Consider the following 21,234-nt stretch of genomic DNA (forward strand, 5'->3'; position numbering starts at 1 on the left):
TAATATCTATATAAATTTTTTTTTTCGTTTAATAAATGATATTAATTAAATATAATGTATTTTAATTTTTAATTTTTAAGTTCAATTTATTAGCTATTTAATAAATTTTTTTTTTTTTTTTTTTTTTTTTTTTTTATTTTAACTGTGACAAAAGATGCATCCATGTCCTCCATCCCAGCGATACATGTCTATCCTCAGGAAGGAGTCCCGCTTGCATCACAACAACCACCTACAACACCACCACCACCACGTACAACACTATCCACACTCAAGGAGTCCCGCTGGACTGGAAGTTGATGGCCCCCTCCCGCACCTCCGGGGCCATGGTAGCGGCGCGTCCCGACCTGACCGGTGAGTGTCAAAGTCCCCCCGGAGGCTTCCTCCCCGGCGCTCGAAAGCGCACGCGGCCATGCCCCAGGTCCCCGAGCGACCGGACGGCGGGTGGAGCCCTTCAGCATCACGTTCTTGCTCTTGAAGTCTCTGTGGACGGACGCGAGCGCAGTCTCGACACCTGACGTGATTGCTCAAAAGCTGATGACCTGTGAGCGATGGCCGGTTTAGGACCCTCTCCTTTACAGCGCGGCACGTCCTCGTGGAGATACGCCAGACCGCAGGCCAATAAACTCCGTAAACGAGCCACAAAACTCAGCACATCAAACACCACAGATCGCTCCAGCTCACCGCGTTCCCAAATAAAAAATCTCAATAAGCGAGCCCTGATATTCAGCACATCAAACACTAAACACACTCGGAATAAAGAAACATTCTGAAGAAGTAATCACTCCCCATGCATCTCAACAGTTTTATCTTAAACCATTGTCAATTTAGTTCATATTTTAATTAGATTTTATTTTTATATTTCCTGTTTTCATTTTCATTTTAGTGAAAGTGTTTTTGGCATGTTTATTAGTTTTTGTATTTTAAAAAATGTACATATAATACTTTTTAACAATTAATACATTTAATTTATAAATATATTAAATATTTAAATACTATATTATTATTTTAACAAACTAGTACAACACATTAAAAAAAACTTATTTTCAACACATAAAACTGTTTTTTTTTGTTTTTTTTTTTAATTTTAAACCTACTTTTTAAAATCTAATATTTCACTTATCTAATGCATTATATTTACGTATAATATATACATTTAACTTTTATACGTTCTATTTTTATTTTACAGAAAGTTTTATTAATTTTATTGTGTGCTTGTCATTTTTATTAGTTTTTTGTTCATTTTATGAAAGTTTTATTTATTATGATTTTTTTTTAATTTTATTATTATTTTTTAAATTCTAGTTTTAATTTTTATTTCATTTTTAGTGCTTTTTTTTTAGTACAAATAGGACAAAAAACACATTTACAGTTTTTATATACATTTTTTAATATTTATATTACATTATTTCATATTTATTTTTTTATAGTTATATATATATATATATATATATATATATAAACACACACCACAACACACAACGTCAAGCTCCCGATGACCTTTGACCCTCACCCGCTCATGAAACTCAGTGATGAGCCAGAACTCTGTCTCCCAGGTTGCTTCCTGCCCCCCCCCGTTTTCCGGCTTCCGATGTAAGCGCAGCGAGGTCTTCTCGTGCTTTCCATGGCCCGGAGTGGAGAACATCTCTCGCTCGTTCTGCCACGACTGCTTGTCCTGTCGGTCACAGCACACACACACACACACACACACACACACAGCGCTATTGAACGCTTTTATCTGAGCACACACACACTGACCGACCTCAACTCTGCTCATGTGAAAGTTTAGCTTGCATCTCTCTTGTCTATATATATCTCTGCACACATGTATGTATGTTAAATTCAATTCAAATATATATATTTTTAAAATAAATAAACTAAGAATAAATGAACACACACTGAATAAATAAAATGTAAAATTAATTGGATTAAAAAAAATACAAAGTAAAATTAAATATTAATAATAAATGCATTAAAATAAATAAATCAATCAATTAAAATAAATTATAAATATAAATCATGAATACAATTATATTTCAATAAATAAATTAATATTTAAAAATAAATAAATAAAAATGAAAAATCCATTACAATAAAAAACATGAACCTGAAAAGGGAAACTCTTCACAGTTGCATAGTAATCAATAGAAAAAGAAATCTACTTCACAGTTAATAGCAATAGTAATCATATATATATAGATATATATTAGATCTAAATAGAGTAATATAAATATATAATATAATATATATATATATAATATATAATATATATAAAATAGAAAAATAAATTAACACACACACTGAACAAATAAAAATGTAAAATTAATTAAAAAATAAATTATAAGTATAAATTATACATACAATTATATTTAAATAAATAAATTAATAATAAAAATCTAAAAATAAATACAAATTAAAAATCCACTTCAATAAAAGACATGAACCTGAAAAGGGAAAATCTTCACAGTTGCATAGTAATAAATAGTAATAAATAGAAATAAATATACATTAATAATCATAATACAAAAAAAATATAACTAACATTTAAAAAACTAAATCATTAAAAAATAAATAAATACATCTAAATAAATAAACAGGCAGTTAGTGCATTCGTCATCACTGTAACAGTTTCCCTCAAACACAACATGAGCGTTCGTGCAAAGGAAATGATTGTGAACCTGAATGGGGAAGATCTTCACAGCTACATATTCATTCATCATCTGAGCTTTCCAGACGCAGCCGAAGCGTCCTCGAGCTTTGACCTCCAGCAGCTGAAGAGGCTTCAGACCCAGCAGCGGAGAGGGAGGAGACGCACCCGGATCCTGAAACACAGCAGAACACACTGTGAGGAGCACCACTAGGTGGAGCCACAGAGCCACACAGAGCTGGAGCACCATCAGAGTAAAGCCCTGCGGGACAGAAGCAGAACCAGACGGACCTCGTGGATGTCCACGTGTCCGTACGGAGGCTTGCGGTGCCGGTACATCCAGAAGCCCAGCAGCAGCGCCACCGAGAGCATCGTGACGGGCAGCAGAGAGTAAACCAACACGTTCAGCAGCGCCGGCGCCGGCGGAGGAGACTCGATCACTGAACACAGACAAACACAGACCTTCTGTCTAATGATCGGCTATAAAACAAACTGCTCATCTAAAAAGAAAACCAATAAAAAAATAAAATAAAAAATAAATAAATAAATATATATATATATATATAAAAAATAAAATAAAAAATAAAAAAACAAATATAAAAATAAAAATATATTATATATATATATTATATATATATATATATATATTATAATATATATATATATATATATATACACGCACACACATTTTAAAATACTATAACTATAAATACATAAAAAATAAGTTCATAAAAAATAAATTATCAATAAAATAAAACAATAAATAAGTATACTGAGATTATACATAAATAATAAATTACTCCGAAAACAAATAGAAAATGAGTAAATGAAAAATAATACATATAAATAAATAAATTCACTAAAAATAAACAAAAATAAAAAATACATAAAAACTAATAAATTATAAAAATGCTAATTAAACAAATACATTAAAATAAAAAGAAAAAATAACCAAATATTTTTAAATGACAAAAAAGTAAATCACTATAAATATATAAAATAAATAAAATAAGTTTATAAAAAAATTATTAATAAAATAAACCAAAATAAATGTAAAAAAAATAATAACTGAAATAAAAACTGAAATTATACATAAATAATAAATTACTTGAGTAAAGAAAAAATAATACATATAAATAAAAAAATTAATTCACCAAAAATAAACAAAAATAAAAAAATACATAAAAATTAATAAATAATAAAAATGCTAATTAAACAAATACATTAAAATAAAAAATAAAAAAATATATATTTTAAAATTACAAAAATTTATCACTATGAATATATAAAAATAAATAAAATAAGTTTATAAAAAATTATCATCAATAAAATAAACCAAAAATAAATGTAAAAAAAATTATAAAATATAAAACAATAAATATATAGAAATTATACATGAATAATAAATTACTTGAAAATAAATAGAAAATAAAAATACATACAAATTAATAAATACAAATGTTAACACATTTTAAAATGACAAAAAATGAATGAATATGAACACACAAAAATAAACAAATGCATAAAAATATATATAAAATAAATACCATTAAAATAAAACAAAAATAAATTAACAAAAATAAAACAAAATAAAAATAACAAATATATTAAAATGATATATAAAAAAAAACACAAAACAAAAAAAACAAAAAAAAAAGAAGAATAAAAAAAAAAATGGATGCACTAAAAATAAATTATATGAAAAAGATATACTAAAAACAAAATAAACACAACAAATAAAAATAAATAAACAAACAAACAAAAAATAAATACATTAACAAATAATAAATCAAAATATACAAATTAATAAGTAAGTAAATTAATTTTAATAAATACGGTTTAGTATGAACGGTTTCTGTTAAACACAGCATGCATGTCTCTCACCTGGTCCGTCAGGCAGGTGCGTGAACCTCTCGTTGCAGAAGTTGCCTTCGCAGCAGCAGAAGAACACCTGCGGGTTTTCCTCGGTGGCCACACACTCCTGTCTGTGAGAAGCACACACACACACACACACACTCAGCGTCTGACCTCTCATCATAAAGGCTGCAAGCGCACCGGAAAACACCATCTCACGATCTCTCGCCTGCTTCAGCGCTAACCAACACATCTTCAACACGATATTCAGGGTTTACGATGGAAAACAAGACTTTTCCTGAGGCTGAAGAATAAAAAAAATTAACATACTGTAACCTTCACACCTTTAAACACCCAGAAGCATCCTGACAATTATTTATTAATATTAATATAAAAAAAAAATGTGAAAAAAAAAATTAAATAAAATTTTTACTGGAAAACTTTTATTATTATATTATTATTAAAAGTATTAAATATATATATCTATTATATATAATATATATATATATATCAGATATAGTATATATATATATATATATATATATATTCTTCGAAATATCTTCATGACTTCATGAAACATCCAGAAGAATAAAAATCAATAAAATTAAAAAAATAAATAAAAAAAAAAAAAAATAATAATTATTTAACTGTTTATTGACGATAGACAGATCTGGACAGTTTATACTGTTTATTGACCAAAAACAAAAACAAAAAGTTTATTATTATTATTATATTATAATTTTAGTTTTAGCATTATATTTGCTCTGAAAAGTCTTCGTGAGTTTATGAAATGCAAAAACAAAAACAATATGGGAAAATCACAATGTGTCTAATGGTCATGAAAATAATCCTAAAACGTCCAAAAAAGGTCCAAAACATATTTGTTTCTGTTGTGAGTTTGGGGTGAATGTTGGGGGGTTTCTTCTTAATTTCTCAGTACATTAGTTACACATTTACAGCACGGCAGATTTAATTAAAGCGGGTCAGAAAAGGTGTGAGAGCTTTTTGTGTGCAGAGTGGCACACAAAAGAGAGCAGCCGGGTGTCTCTGTAGGGAACAAGAGAGAAAGAGCGAGAGCAGATCATCATTATCAGTGTCTCTCTGGAATCCGTGTCTCTCTTGGAATTATACCAACAACTTATCACACCTTTACCTTACATCAGATTACATTACAATCATAGAAATAATTATTTATCATACTACTGACAATATATGACTATATACATTTTAGAAAAAAAAATATACTAATACAAAAAAAATAATAGTATTATAAAAAAGTAAAAATTAATTAAAAAAAAAAAAAATAAATAAAAAAACAAAAAAAAAAATAAAATAACTAAAAATAAAAAAAAATAACAACAAAATTAAATAAAAAAATGAAATATTAAAATAAAAATAATAGAAAACGGAATAAAAACTGAAATATTAACAATTTTTTTTTTTTTTAAAAAATGAGATGAAAGCAGAACAAAATGGAATAAAAAAAACAATGAAATATTTAAAATTTTAAACAAGTTTTTTAAATATCTCTAAAAATACTGAAAAGCAGAACAAAACAAAAAAATTAAAAAAAAAAAAATATAAAAAAAAATTAAATAAAAAAAAACAAAAAAATAAAAAAATTTAAAAAAAAAAAAAACTCTAAAAATAACTTAAAGAAGAACAAAAAACAAAATATAAAATAGGAGCAAAAAAATGAATAATGAAAAATATTAAAATTGAAAAATAATACATATAAAATGAATGAAAAAGGATAAACAAAATATATTAAAAATAAATATTAAAATAAAAAATTAAACATAAAATAAATAAAAAAATAAAAAAAGAAATAAAAAAAAAGAAAAAAAACAGAAAAAAAAAAACTAAAAATTTAAAATATAAAAAAATAAAAAAAATAAAAACAAAAAAAAGCAGAACAAAAATGAAATAAAACTGAAATATTAAAAAATTTTAAACAATTAAATATCTAAAAATTACTGAAAAGCAGAACAAAATTGGAATTAAAAAAATGAATAAACAATTAAATAACCACTAGGGCTGGTTTGGTCTGAATCGATGTCACATATCAAAATTTAAACTTTTTTTTTTCCCCAAAAAGAAGAAAAATATAAATTTTAATTAAAATCCAATAAGGACTAGTTTGGTTTGGAATGAATCAAAGTACACATAAACTTAATAAGTATAAAGCGTCACTAATGTCAGCACTGATCTGGTTTGTGCTCCGGTTCGCTGGGAAGTAGGTCAGAAGTGAATTAATTCCGGCCAAACGCAGTCGAGAAACACTAAAGAAAGAGTCTGAACGTGCTCACGTAGCAGAAAACATCCCCAGACTTATCCCACAAACATCACACCATCTCTTCGTAGAAAGAGCCGAAGCTCGTTACATGAATGAAAAAATCCCCCCATCTCAACTCAACTCACAAACTCACTTAAACAAACACAATTCTACAAACACCTGCTAAAAAACAAAAACATTAATCAACCACGGGAAATGTAACATACAAAAAACAAAAACATTAAAACACACAAACATTAAGCACACTTTTCTTCTGAAAACATTTATTCGAAAAATGATCTGATAATTTAACAAACATGAATGTGACAAACACTAACAAAAACCTCTAAAAGTCTGAAAGACATCTCGATAAACTAGAATACCTCACTAACTAGACAGCAGAGATATTTTAATACCACTGATTTACTATTTTAATTTTATACAAATAAAAATTTTTAATAAAAAAAACATTAATAAAAAAAATTTTTTTTATAAAAAAAAATTATTATTTAAAAAAATTATTTAAATAAAATTAAATTATACAAATAAGAATTGTTATTAGTAAAAAAATTAAAATAATATAAAATATGTAATGTTATTTTTCCATCATTGATATACTATTATAGATTTAGTTTTTTTAGGTTTTTTTTATTTTAGTATGTTTCTATATTTTTATGACACTATTATTATTATTTAACTATTACTATTATTATTATTATTACTGCGGTGTTATTTTAGTATCATTTAAATACTACTATAGTTCTTCTTAATACTTTCATATATTTTAACACATTTTTTAAAATCATTTTAATTTGGAAAGTTTAAGTAATTTTGTTTAGTAATTTTCTTTTTTTATTATTATTATTTTTAGTTAATTTGGTTGTTAGTAATTTATAAATAATAAATAATTTTTAGTTAACTTGGTCGGTGTGTCTTGACATTTTTATATTAGTTTTTATTCATTTTATTTTTTTATTTATTTCATCTTTGTATTTTTTTAGTCATTTTGTACAGAGTTAAACCACACTAAATGTAACCATCTGAAATTATTTTTAATAATAATATTTACGTAACAATTTTAAAATTATGAAGTGTAGGAAAAAACAGAAGATTAACACTGTAAAACATTAATTCAGTTTTGTGATCAAATATACATATACAAAGTATCAGCATGTAAACAAACAGCATAGACGAGACGGCTGACAAAGACGAGACGCAGAAGATTCACCTCTTGCTGCCAGCAGGTGGCGAGCTACTTAAGTGTTTACCTTGGTACACGCTGTAAAAAAAGCACTGTTACGAACACTGCAGCAGGTGGCGCTTAAAGCGTTTCCTTGGTATACCGCACGTAAAGCAAAGCACTTAAGAACACTGCAGCAGGGTGGCGCTTAAAGCGTTTCCTGACGAGTTTACCCGCTGTAAACAAAGCACTTACGAAAACACCTCCTGCTAGCAGGTGGCGCTGAAGCGTTTTCCCCGGTTACCCGCTGTAAAACGAAGCACTTATGAACCACCGCAGCAGGTGGAGGCTTAAAGCGTTTCCTTCGGTTATAAGCTCGCTGTAAAGCGCAGTGCACTGTAGGAACACGCCAGGCACGGTGAGAGCTTAAAGCCGCGAGAGCCTCGTGATTACCGCTGCTAAACGAATGCCAATTTGATGAAAACCGCGCGCAGGTGATGCTTAAAGCGTTATCCTCGGTTACCGCGCTGTAAACAAAAGCTACTCCTGAACACTGCCAGCAGGTGGCGCTTAAAAAGTGTTTCCTCGGTTAACCCGCTGTAAACACATAAGCAGCGCTGCAACTTATGAAACACTGCAGCAGGTGGAGCTTAAAGCGTTTCTCTCGGGTTACCGCTGTAAACAAAGCAGCTCCTGAACACAACTCCAAGCAGGGTGGAGCTTAAAGCGTTTCCATCGGTTACCGCTGTAAACAAAAGCACTTATGAAACCCCGCAGCACCGGTGGAGAATTAAAAGCGTTTCCTTGGTTACTGCTGTAAACAAAGCAGTGTGCACTTATGACTTTTAATATGCTGTACTACAGAGACAAGATTAAAAGAAAAAATAATCGAAACTTTTCTAAAGACAGTAAGTTCCCCTCAGACATCCATTCATATAAACTCCTACACCTAACATATCGTCACATGTTTGAATCGATTTTCAGCCAGCTAGAGGTTAAAGGTTACATCACTAGGGCCTAGACACTGTGGATCAAAGACGTCTCAAGGACTGACCTGTGTCGTTAGCAGTTGAAGTCGTCTAACCAGCAGCCCTTCTTGACGAGCTGGAATGCTGCCGGAGCTGTTTTCCTCCAGGAGGCGTAAGCAGTGCGAGCGCTTGTCCTTCTCTCCCTCACAGCGCTCCACGCCGCTGCGGTTCGTCTTCTCCACCTCCCAGTTATTAATAAATAAAAATAAATAAAACAAAAATAAACATAAGTTCACTAATCATAATATCAAAATATCATAACAATATTATAAAATAAAAAAATAAAAAAAAAAAATACGCAAATCATATCATTTATGCAGATGTTATCATTATTGCCCATTGATAACATTTGCCTTTTCTCAATATTTCTTGGTAAAAAAAAAATACGTTATCCAGATATTATCATTATTGCCTATTGATAACATTTGCCTTTTCTCAATAATTCTTGGTTCAAAAAAAGACAATAAAATTTAAATTATTATATAATTTTTTATTATTAAATATTTAAACAAATAAATATATGCACAAAATATAAAACATATATTTTAAAAATATTACTGATGTTTTGCTGTTCCCTCGATCTCCACTTAATTACTTAATAAAACTATTACTAAAAATAAAAAATAACAAAAATAAATTATAACATTCACATAATAATAACAATAACAAAATAAAAATAAAATACAATAAAAAAAATAAATAAATAAAAAATAAAAAAAAAAAAAAAAATATTGATAACATTGCATACTGATAACATTTGCTGATTCTCAATAATTCTCCACTTAAACTATTATTACTACTTTTTACTATTTATTAAATATAGATCAAAATTAATTATAAAATACCATTATTTGTATTATTAAATTATTTATATATAACATATATACAAAACATAAATAATCATTTATAAAATATAAATCAAAAAAAACTATACTAAAAATTTAACAAAATATTTAGTTAAATACATTTAAATTATTATTAAATTATTTTATAAACACCAGTTATTTTTTAATTAAATACGATTAAAATTATATTATTATTAAAAATTTTTATTAAAACAAATATTCACAAATATTGATTAACATTTTGCTTTTAATAAAAACAAAAATACAGTAAGAAAAAAAACTGACAATCTCAAAAAAATAGGTCATGAATAATTAATTGAATGAAATCAAAGCAAACGTCATCTCATTGGTCAGTCCAACAGGTAGCCCCGCCCCAAACTCACGTCATTGGCCGGGCCGCTCAAACAAACAGATCAATGTTTTGAAAGTGACAGAAAGTCAAACTACAGACGACCTGAAGATGAATTCAGTGTCTGAACATCATGACATCACCAGAAATCAGCAGATTCAGGGAGAGTCTGACAGAAAACAGCTGTAGAGCGGATTCAGGGAGATTGCACTCTTGGAAAATCAGCGGCTTTTCTGTGTTTCTGATCAAATAAATGCAGCCTTGATGAACAGAAGAAACTTCTTCAAAACACATTAAATCTGCAGTGTGCGGTGTCTACATAATACAAATATAATGCATGCATAATGTATTATACATTATTATTATTAATAATATCTATTGCAACATTTAACTTTTAAAGGTACATTTTACTGAATGACATCTTACAAAAGGATTAATTTTCTTTTAAAAAGTTGCATTGCATTCACATTTATTCATGGGTCAAAGACGAAAAAGGGTTAAAGCATAAAAACAAAATAATTTTTCAAAATAATAATAATAATAATAATAATAATAATAATAATGTTTTCTGTTTAATTTAATTGCAATTTTGTTTTTGTTTTTCTTAGCAAAAAATTAATATCATACATTTTCCGCTGAATTACAGAAGAGAGCTTTGCCCATTTGTCAGTAAGAATTTTTGAACCCATTTAAAACACAATAAAATTTAATATGCTCCATTATTCTTTTATATATTTTAATATGTGCGAGTCAGAATAACCATGTTTGAATTTTTACATAAATATTGTGTTACGCTGAATGACAATGTAACATTATTTCAATCAAATTTTGACATTTTTTACTCCTTTTGAAACCTTAAAAGAAGACACTTTGCTTACATTTAATGATCTACCTATGTAAAAAAAATAACAAACGCAAAAATCATATTAAACAAACACAACACAAACAATAAACATCACACAAAATACTAAAATCTCACTTGATCTGTCAGACTCACTTTATCTGTCAGAGTGAGGTTTTGAGCTGATGCTAACAGAATAAAACACAAGCCCCCCTCAGCTGTCATGTTTTCGAGCGACAGCGGAGCACAAGGACGTCCCGTCAGGGTCAGCACACCAGCGCTTCAGTCTGTTCTCAGAGCTCTCGTGTTTACTACACAACACAGATTTGGCAGCGGCGGCCGCGACAGATGTTCCCGCCAATCTGTGCTTCGTGGTTGCTAGGCGACGGTGACTGTGGGAGTAGTGCTTTTCCTCGCCGCCGCAGACAAAGCCCTTCTCGGTCAGACGGGCCAGAAACTGCACTCCAGCAGCGTGCAGTAAAACATCAGTTCAGAGCAACCGCTGCTTCTCCTGCTCAGATTCACTGACGAGGTCAGATCAAAAAACCACGTCTTAATAGCGTCAGATGCACTGACGAGGGTCAGATCCGAAAAACCACGTCTAATTCCTGGTCACACGGCACATTTAACAGGTATATGACTGACTTAAAAACATTTATATTTATTTTTGTACCATGAAAATGTGTGTACAATAGTTTGCTGTGTTTTTTGCAATAGCAACACATTTATTAATTTTCATATTCACATATAATAATATTTTAAACAAAATTACACATGTAGTGTTACTATAGTTTGCGACTGTGCTGAGGTTTGCTAATAGCAACAAACATTTAATAACTTTTCATATTATTTATTTATTTATTTTTTTTAGCATGATGTTAGGTGATTTTAGCAATATTTACTTAACCTGAATTATAATTAGTTATTGAATATTTTGGAAATAGGCAGTATATGTTTATATTTCACTTTCAATTTTCTGTGTCTATTTTTGCCAGTCAGTTTTGGATTTTCGATGTCAATTCCTTTCGTCATTACACGTTCTATTAAGCTTGTAATTATTTAGATTTTTTTGTTTAGTTACCTTCAACAATAAAAATTTAATTACTAAATTTTTTTATTGTAGTTTCTATTAGTTTTTGCATTTTTAATTATTTACATTTAAATCTAATTTAATTAAATTTAATTACTAAATTTTTTTATTGTAGTTTCTATTAGTTTTTGCATTTTTAATTATTTACATTTAATTTATTTTCATTTCATTTATAACCATTAATAAATAAAAATAAAAAATGTAGAAAAAATTTAATCACAAAACCTTAATTTATAATAAAATACAGTTATTATAAAATTTTTTAATAATATTTTATTATTTATTAAATTAGCTTTATTTTTAGATTTTTACTTTTCAATTTAGTATTAAAGTACATTTTAGCATACAGTATTTAAATAATAATTTAGTACTTATTTAATTTATAGCTAGTTTCTAATTTTTTCTGAAATATATAAAATTTCTAAGTGTAGGTTTTTCATCTGATACATTTAAAAAAATAGATTAAATCAAAAAAAATTAACAAAAATATTTCTATTAAACAACAACAAACACAATTAAAAAAACAACATTAAAAAACAAATAAAATTAACAAAAAAATAAACCTAATAAACATATAATCAATCCATACAAGACGACATCTTCCTTCTTTTAATTACACGGTGACCGTAAGAATCGTTAAACCAGACGAATCTTTCCTGAGGCCAGACAAGACGACATCTTCCTTCTTTTAATTACACGGTGACCGTAATTGTTTCCTCGTTAGCGTGTAACTGGTGAGGTTTGAACAAACACCTCCTTTATTCTCACCGAAATCAAGACACAGTCTACGATCGAAAAACACGCTGGTTTTGTTCTTCCACTCGAATCCGTTTAGAATCCATTAAACCCTAAAACGGATCAAAACTCAACACGAAACCTCATACCTTAATAAACACCAGACCATAAAAAATACCAAAAAACCAAAAAAAATGAACAAACAAAAAAAAATGAGCACGAAACACATGGCCTTTCACAACTGATGAGCTTTTACACACTCAGAGCGGAAATTCACATTATTACAGTATTATTAAATCAAAAGAGTATTTTCTTGTAAAAAGCAACCCAATAAACTGGATTTATAACTTTGGAAAAAAATAAAAAAATATTTACTTGGAAATTTGTGGTAAATTTTATAACAATGCAAATGAAACGTAATGCAACATGGCAACCATTATTCATCATATTTTTTATTCACTTTTATTCAACTTGTATAAAAGTGCCAGTAAAAAAATCTAAAAAAATACAAAAAACTAAAATCACCAGTAAAGACATTTATGAACTTACAAAATACTTATATTTCAAATAAATGCTGTTCTTTTGAACTTTCTATTCATCTGGTGAATCCTGAAAAATAAAAGTATCACACGTTTCCACAAAAAATATCTGTTTTCAACATTGATAATAATCAGAAATGTTTCTTGAGCAGCAAATCATCTATTAGAATGATTTCTGAAGATCATTGTGACACTGAAGACTGGAGTAATGATGCTGAAAATACAGCTGCACATCACAGAAATTAAATTACAGTTTAACAGAGATTCACACAGAAAACAGCTGATTTAAACTGTAATAATATTTCACAATTTTTACTGTATTTTAGATCAAATAAATGCAGCTTTGAAGAGCAAAACGCATGATTTAATGGCCTGTCACTGATTTTACAGTGGCATTGTGCTTTAAACATGATGAACAGGGTACAAACAAACACAACGAGAGCCGTAATAACCTCAATCCCTCAGCGTTAAACAATATCTTCATTAATCAGAGCCACACAGGAGGTAATTAGCAGCATCTGTCTTTGTGGTTTTCAGCTGGATCACAGAGAAACACGCTGAATGAGTGCATTAAGACGCTCGCAGAGATCCTCCGAGGTTCCTTTCACCACGATGTGAACAACACAAACCATAACAAAACAAACCCAAAAACAACGACCTAATAAAAAAATAATGTAATACAAATAAAAAAAAAAAAATAAAAACAAACACTACTAATAACAAAAACAAAACAATTATATCTATATATAGTAATATATATATATATATATATATATTATTTTTTTATTATTTTTTTACGGAATAATCAATTTTTTTCTTCCATTCTTTATTTATTTTGTATTTTTTTTTTTTTTTACAGTAAACCTCTGTTGTGCAGCACTTTGTTTAATTAGACATGCTTTTTGATTACTCCAATTTCATTTAACTAATTTTAATGAGGGGGGGGGTCCAAATAATAATAATAATATTAAAAAAAAATAAAAAATAAAAAAAAAAATGATTTTGATGACATCGTTTTGCGATATCATTTCAATACTATTTTTTTTCTGACATTTCAATCTAAAAATAATAATAATAATATTAAAAATGTTACAACAAAAATATAAATCAAAACTGAAGATGCGCTTCAATGGTGTGTTTTTTTTTTTTAGCTTTTTTTTTAATCAAAGTTTATCACGTGTCATATCTCCACTAATAAGGGTAAATTTTTCAAAATTGAGACATCTCCATCAGTAGGGTACATTTTTCAAAATCTACATATATGCATCATCTGAAAGGCTGAATAAATAATTTCTCCATTGCATGTATGGTTTGTTAGGAGGACAATATTTGTCTGAGATACAACTATTTGAAAAATCTGGAATCTGAGGGGAAGCAAAAAATCTAAATATTGAGGAAAAATCATCTTTAAAGTTTTGTCCAAATGAAAGTTCTTGAAGCAATGGCATATTATACTAATCAAAAATTAGTTTTTATATATTTACGGTAGGAAACTTTACAAAATATCTTCATGGAACATGATCTTTACTTAATTCCTAATGATTTTTTGGTATAAAAGAGAAATGTATAATTGTGACTCATACAATGTATTGTTGTCTATTGCTACAAATATACCTGTGCTACTGATGACTGCTTCTGTGCTGCAGGGACACATGTTTATGGTTTGGGTGTCTCTGATTTAACCCGATCACAGCACAGAAGCGTCTCAGGAACTTTTATTAAAGGAGGAGAACAAGGACTTGGTTCTGTTTTATGACTCTGACATTTACCTGCTCCTGAATCCCGCTGCTCACGTGAAGGATGATCCTTTCGCTCCGAGTGTTCAAGAGAGGAAAGAAAAGGTCGCTGGGCATCCGGATAATTACTGATAACTCGCTAGATTCCCCATCGATCACACGCGAGGAAGAGCACGCGTCAAAAAAAAACAAAAAAAAAAAACAACGGGACACATGAACATGTTTAATGTTAATAAATTGATAAGATATAGATAACGGGACACATGAACATGTTTAATGTTAATAAATTGATAAGATATAGATAATTAAACATTTTAACATGAAAAACTATATCAAATATAAAGTAAAAAAATAAATAAATAAATATTTGATAAAGATAAAAAAAACTTTATTAAATATATAATATTAATATTATTTTAATGCATAATATTACAACAATATTAAATATAAACAATAATTAAAATAAAATTAAATATAATTTAGAAAAAAGATATTCAGTGTAATTTCATATTTATTATTACATTTAATTTGAATTGTTACCATCTAGTTAACTTTACTAGAATGTTTATTTTTTATAATGTTATTTTTTATTATATAATGACAATATAAGATATAGAAAATAAAATAATATAAAATAAATAAACAACAACATCTGATAGATACAAGGAAAACATACACGCAAATACTGATATAAACATAGCTTATAATTAAAACAACATAACATAATATATGATAATATGTCACTAATATGTGAAATAAGAAATATTAAAAAAGGATTTAATATTAAATGTTATCATCTAGTTAACGTCAACTCAAATTGTTTTATAATGTTTGATAAAAAAATTAATATAAAATTCAATCTAGTTAACGTCAACTAAAATTGTTTTATAATGTTTGATAATGTAAGGTATAGAAAATTTAATTCAAATAAAAATATGTAATTAAATAATTTAATTAATATTACAGTTATAAAAAAGTAGAAATAAATATATAATAGGAAAAGATATTATAAAATAAATATTATAAAATATGTAATTAAATACTTAATTTACTTAAAATATACTTTAAATATTACAGTTATAAAAAAACGTTGTGAACTAAATATTATTTGAAATATATAATAGGAAAATAATAAATAACTTAAAAATATAATTTTTATACTTAACATTCAATTTAATTTTATTTAAAATAAAATGTTAAATTACTTTTAGAAAGATCTTTTTAAAAATAAACGATAATGAATTGCTAAACCACTACAAGTGGATAAAAGATGATAAAAACAAAATGCAAAAAAGAAACATGCACCGATTCATAATCCATCATCTCGCACCGCCTTTTTTAAAACAAACTGCAATACCAAACGTTATTAGACGGCGTCATGATGAAAAGGGAAGCGAAAGTTTTCCCCCTGGAGGGCGGATCTATACTTCACCATCTTCCACGAGTGAATTAAAATCAAAAACAAAACAAATCAAAAACAAAAACACACAAACATCAAAACAAACACCCCTCAACAATCATACTTCACCATCTTCCACGAGTGAATTAAGAGTCCAAACACAATCTTAGTGACATGTAAGAGTCCAAGCATTACAAAACCATCTTAACCCAAAACAGCATTTGAAATCCCAAAACCCTCGTGACCCCAAACAGCATTTGCATTGCAATCTGATAACAAACACATGCATCTGATGAGCCACCATACGCCACCGTCTATACTCACTACTGCACACAACACAGAACACGCTAATTAGCACCTGATGAGCCGCCGTGTGCCACTGTCTATACTCCACTACGCAACAAAAACAGAACACGCTAATTAAGCAACATTACCATGCACTTTACACGTCACTGATTTCAGTACTGCAGTTGATTATCAAAAGCAGCTTGCAGTTTGGGCATTTTCATTACTTTCCACGGCATGCTCTCTCCGTTTTAAAACAATTTGTGGTACTATTTATGTGCAACTCCTGTACTACGATGAGAGGCACTGCTAAAAAGTTTGATAAAGGACTGTCCTCACCAGAAAAACATGGTACTTTTTTTTAAACAGAGCAGATCAGCAAACCTTGCGGGGATTGGAACGTGGAGATGCACAACCTTGTTGTAAATTGTTACTTTAAAATAAAAAATTTTTATTGAATTATTTTTTAAAAATGTTTAAAAATGCACAACCTTGTTGTAAATTGTTACTTTAAAATAAGTTTAAAAACACAAAGAAGAGTTTAAAACCAAAAAAGGTTAGTATTTTGTGATTTACAACTTTTTAACAATTTGTAGTTACAACTATGTTGCAAATTGTTACTAAAAAACAAAACAAAAAACAAAAAATGTTGATAAAAAAAAATTATTAAAAACAGAAATGTTTTTAAAAAAAACGATTATTTAAAACACAAAAAAAGTGTTTAAAAATGTACACGCACCCTGTTGAAGTTCATGCAACTTTCCAAGCATTTGAAAGCTTGTATATTTTATGTTGTAGGAAAATAAAAAACCCTGGGCTTTAAAAAGCCATGCATTTAAAGGATACAAATGGGGTATCCTAAAAATACTGGTTTATACAAAAAAAAAGGTTTCACTTTATTGTAAACTGTAACTAAGGCATGTTTTTTTAAAAATCGTTCCACCCTTTTATGTAAATGTAAAAAATATATATATTTGTTGTAAAGTTGTTGCGAAAAACTGCAGACACAACCATGTTTGTTTAACAAACGTTTTTGAACAAAAAAAAGTTATTCAAAAGACAAAATATAAAAAAAACGTACTTAAAATGTACTTGTGTAAATTGTGTACTAAGCAAACAAAAACAACAAAAACAGAAAAAATGTTTAGAAAATTTTAACCTACGTGAAATAGTTTCTGAAAAAACAAAACATGTTTGTTGTTTAAAATAAAAAAAAATTACTTGTAAATTGTTACAAAAAAATGTGTCAATAAATGTACATTGTTACAAAAAAATGTGTTCAGAAAAATGTTTAAAAATGTACAACCTTGTTGAAATTTAGCGACTTTGCAAGGGTTTGGAACGGAGTCAGTTTTTATTCTAAAAAAATTCTGGAGCAGATAATATTAATGACTGGACATTGTAATAAAATAACAAATAACATCAAATAAACTTTTGCCTTTCCTCCCTTATCATAACATCAGCACCACCAACAAAAAAAAAAAAAAAAAAGACTAAAACTCTAAATCATAAAGAAGCATGGAATCAGAATTGCTGAATTCCTCATTATTTTTCCACAGAACTGCAGACTTTTTTTTGTTTTGTTTTGTTTTTTTAGAAGAAGAAGAATTTGGTCAAATTACGAACCCATTTAACACATCAATTACCTAATCCACCTCTCTAATAGCAAGTCGCTACATGCATTAAATTCAAAAACTTGTTCTATAAAAACATTTCTAATCCTCTTATATAAACAGCTACATGCATTAAATTCAGTTTCTTGTTTTATAAAAACGTGTCTAATTTGGTGAGAGGAACAACCTGATCGTCAACAAAAAGTCCATTTGGACACCAAAACGTGTTTCTCTTCTGGTGACGCTCCGAATCTATTTATAGCACCGGTGAGAAACACAAACCTCGAGGAACAATGATCATCCTAATCAGGCCGGATCGCAATAAAAACAAACCCCGAGGAAAAGCAGCTCTGATGTTTGATTTCGAGGAAGAGCCCGAGACACGGCTTCCTTCCCTTCAAACACAAACATGTTCAGGGTTTAAAGAAGGACTTGATTTCTACCCAGACGACGGAGGGATTTGTGAGGGAGTTTCTAAGTAGGTCAGGCGTATAGAGTGATGTACATGCAGCTGCATGAATCCAAACATCAGCCGATGGGGAACTTCAGCCAGATTAACTGATATACCAACACAAGAAACTCACTTCTGAGCCTCAAAAACTTAATGCACGAGGGTCAAGTTTTATAATGATTTCACCTTCAGAAATGTGAATGCCTTAAAGGGATAGTTCACCCATTTAAAACCCTAAAAGCACATACAGGCAACATAAAATGAATACCCGTGGCTTTTGATCTTTATATTGTGGTCTTATGAAGCAAAACGATCAGTCTGTGCAAGAAACTAGGGGTGTGTAATAACGGCAGGAAATGATATCTCAATATTTACTGGGGTATGGATAAATAAATATAACTCTAAAACAGCCAGTAGGTGGCAGCAAGTCCTGTCTTAATGAGTGATTTATTAATGAATCATTCATTCACATGATTCATTCGAAACAGCTGATTCATTTAGAAACAAAGCAAGTGAGAGTTTTAACGAATGGATCATTGAATCACTGACTCGTTCAGAAACAGATTCAATGCCGTGTTGCTTTGAGATGCTCAAATGTTATTTTCTAGCTTTGATACAAAGTATTTTCATCGGCGAAATTGACTATATTGAGTGTCAGGCGTCTGAAAGTGAGTTTTGATTGAGTAACTTCGAGACACAGTCCGATTTGGTGAACTGGTTCATCTAGTTCACTAAAAAGAACCGGTTCAAAGGAATGATTCGTTCGTGAACCAGACATAATTGTAATAATAATGTTGTAAATAATGTTCAGTTTCTTGCACAGACAGATCGTTACGCTTCATAAGGCCATAATTGATGTTGCCCATATGTGCTTTTTTGGGCTGCACGATGTATCGTTTAAGCATCGATATCGCGATGTACGCATCCAACGATAGTCACATCGCCGGATGTGCGATGTAGGCTGTCGTAGTTGATCCGTTATTCATTAACCTTACGGGCCAGCTGCGCCCCGGCCCTTGACGAATGTGATTCACGGATAAATTGCACAGCTTAACCATCATAGAGTGAAAGTTTATCATTTGCATGGGTTTTTAAGTCCTGTCAGTTTAACAGGGCGCATATAAGAACGAGCAGAGAGAGAGAGAGAGCGAGTGAGCGAGCGAGAGAGAGAGAGAGAGAGAGCGCCCCGGCCGCGCGCGCTCACCTTCACCGTCTTCAAACAACACGAGCGCTGTCTTTCTCTCTCCTCTCGCGCATATTAATCAAATCAATTGACACGATGGTGTCGAAAAAAAAAAATAAAAAAAAAACCTATCCAGTGATGAAATGTTTTTCTGTGTTGTCAAATCGGCAGTTTAGTGCGATATCCTAAACTGCCGAGATAATTACACATCACGTGCAGTACACGTCTGATTCGCGAACTAATGATTCCTTTGAACCGATTCAATTTAATGAATGGTTTAAACAACTGACCTGTCCAACACTGAACTCACGAGACGTCTAAATTGGGTGTATTAAAAAAAAATCTGTAACTCTTTACAATAATGTTCTATTTATTAAACTATTTAACTACATTATTTAACATTTACTATTACTAAACTGCACTTCTACTACATTGTTAATTTCAACAATCAGGCTATAGCCTTCATTGTTGAAATCAAAAGTATTTGTTTAACATAATTAATGCACTGTGAAGTGACATTACCAAACAATGAACACCTGTGTTTTTATAAACTAAGATAAACAAAGATTAATAAATATAGTAACAAAAGTATTGCTCGTGGTAAGTTCATGTTAGTTAATATGTTAACAATTCAAACCATAATCCTAAAGTTACAAACAAATAATTTACTCTAATTTAAATAATACTCTGATGTTTAAATCAATCAAAATGAAAATTTAACTGTGCTCACCCCATTTTTGTTTGTAAGAAAAAAGTAGATTAGATTTCATATCGCAATATATATCGCAGAAAAATAAAATATCGCAATGTATTTTTTTCCCAATATCGATTTTTAATCATGGGGATTAATTTGATGTTGCCCATATGTGCTTTTTTGGCTATCAATGTGCCGGTGTCCATCGATTTGCATATTTTGAATCACCAAGGAGCACGGTTTCAGCTAAAAATCTTCTTTACTGTTCTACTGAAGAGAAACGGTAACCTACATCTCGGATATGATCTGAGGGTGAGTAAATTAACAGCAAATTTTCATTTATGGTTGAACTATTCCTTTAACGCAAAGGTAGGGCTTTTTTCATCAAATATTATCCACTTTTTCGCCTCAGGTGTGACTCCTGAAACGTTTCAGAAGTTTATATATTGGCAACCGTATTCAAATCCGATAGGACAAAAACAATACAAATTTT

At 29.3% G+C, this 21,234-nt stretch overlaps 1 pseudogene; it reads right to left on the reverse strand.

Moving 5' to 3' along the window:
* Positions 1-268: 268 nt before the first annotated feature.
* LOC109074409 lies at positions 269-15,233 on the reverse strand (annotated as a pseudogene).
* Positions 15,234-21,234: the final 6,001 nt, after the last annotated feature.

This window comes from Cyprinus carpio, chromosome A24 (genome assembly GCF_018340385.1).
Source record: "Cyprinus carpio isolate SPL01 chromosome A24, ASM1834038v1, whole genome shotgun sequence".
Lineage (NCBI taxonomy): Eukaryota > Metazoa > Chordata > Actinopteri > Cypriniformes > Cyprinidae > Cyprinus > Cyprinus carpio.